This window comes from Chrysochloris asiatica, unplaced genomic scaffold (genome assembly GCF_000296735.1).
Source record: "Chrysochloris asiatica unplaced genomic scaffold, ChrAsi1.0 scaffold00023, whole genome shotgun sequence".
Lineage (NCBI taxonomy): Eukaryota > Metazoa > Chordata > Mammalia > Afrosoricida > Chrysochloridae > Chrysochloris > Chrysochloris asiatica.
In genome coordinates this window covers 7,438,481-7,440,451 of record NW_006408541.1, presented here as the reverse complement: position 1 = coordinate 7,440,451, position 1,971 = coordinate 7,438,481, and positions in this window count along the sequence as shown.

Below are 1,971 nucleotides of genomic sequence, written 5' to 3'. Positions count from 1 at the left end.
TAAGTTTGTTTACTCATAAAGGATGGTTGTTGTTGTTGTTGTTGTTATATGCTGTGGAGTTGGTTCCAACTCATAGCGACCCTGTACAGGGATTCCGAGGCCATAAATCTTTACAGGAGCAGAAAGCCTCATCTTTCTTCCACGGAACAGCTGATAGTTTCGAACTGCTGACCTTGAGGTTCGGTGAGATGGCTTTATTTGATTCACCTAATGAAATGCATTGAAGTTTAAGACAAGCCCTTAGTAGAAGTTGAAATGCCAAAACGAGCTTAGAAAATGGAAAGTCAATTCCAGCTAAAATATGGATTTAAAAAAAAACATAATAAAGAAGAGGGCAGATCATCTGTAGAAATGCTAATGGGATGAGGCATAGAGAAAGGGAGGTAGAAAAAGAAAGGAAGAAACCCTGTATGAAAAGAAAGAAGGGTGCTTGTGGTTCCCAAGCACCAACATCTACAAGGTTTATTAAAACAACACTCCAGAGATGAATAGGAGGACCAGGAAGCAAACACAACCACATTCTTAAAACAAGACATTTAAACCGACACTTTCGCCACAATGCCTCCGACATCAGGAAGACTATTCCATAAGAAGAAGAGATGAACGTGAAGCATAGCAAACCAGTGTTCTCAGTCGCACATTAAGAAGAAAGCCCAGAGCCAAGCTCACAAGAGGCACTTAGGTTTTATTTTATTTTCTAGTTACTCAAGAATCAACACTTACAGAATCTTGTAAACAAGACATTCAAACAGGATGTGAGCAGCTTAATGTAATTGATTTCAAGTCCATAAGAAAAACTAGCGTTCCTTTTACATGGGACATATTGATTTAAGACAGAATGCAATCATTGATCTTATCTTTGGGGGGCAAAGGTGAGCTGATGAAAGAGGAAATTGAAAAGGCGAGAGAGAGGAAACAATATATGAAAAAAGGTCTGCATAGAAACATCAATTTCTGAGATTCAATTTATTATCTCAATATTTTATTTTCCCCAAGTGGTTATCTACCAGGAACAGAATTAATTCAGAGCCAGATAACCACAGGCATGCAAGGAATCTATGTGTGTGCTGATTGGCTGAGACTATCTGTAGACTAAAGACGAGAAAGAGAGCTAGGTCAGGATTTGTACACACCAACGTCCCAGCCTCTGTCAGGATGTTGGGCCTGACTTTTGTTAAGGACTTTAAACCTTAAAGGGTTTTAAGAAATGTCATAATATTATTTGTCTAATTGGATATCTAGAAATGCAACAATTTCTTGAATAATACATTACTTCAGAAAAAAAACCAGAATTAAAATTTATTTGTAATTATCATGAGTGAGTTTTTCTGCCTCCTTTTGGAATTGATAACAAGCTTGTGAGCTCCATTGCTCATCGCCTGCATCTTTATCTTGCTTTTAAATCTTCTTCATGATCTCATTATCTGCTATTTATTTTACTAAAGGTGGTGGTATGCCACTGAATTGGTTCTGACACATAGCGACCCTTTATAGGGTTTCTGAGGCTGTAAATCTTTATGGGAGCAGAAAGTCTTATCTTTCTCTCAAGGAGCGACTGGTAGATTTGAACTGCTGACCATGCAGTTAGCATGCCACAACTCCTTTTATGAAAGATAATCATAAAGATTAGATTTATGTTTTAGAAATCATCTGGCTACCTACACTGGGACTGGAAATCCGATTGTGGTTGTTGATATTAAGTGCCATGGAGTCAGTTCCAACTCATAGTGACCCTGTATAGGCTTCCTGAGGCCTTAAATCAAGTTACTGGACTGTAAAAGTTAACAAACAGTGGTTAAATAATGGTTCAAACTTGGACTCTTGAAATGTCCTTTCCCCTTGTCTGTTAGGAGAACATCTATATGTTGAGATTTCATCAGTGACCGGAGAGCACTTGGAGTCTCTGAAGCTTGGAGAAAAGTGATCTGAAGACATATTTTTCATGAATGTGTGTGGCACTGTGGGTTAATG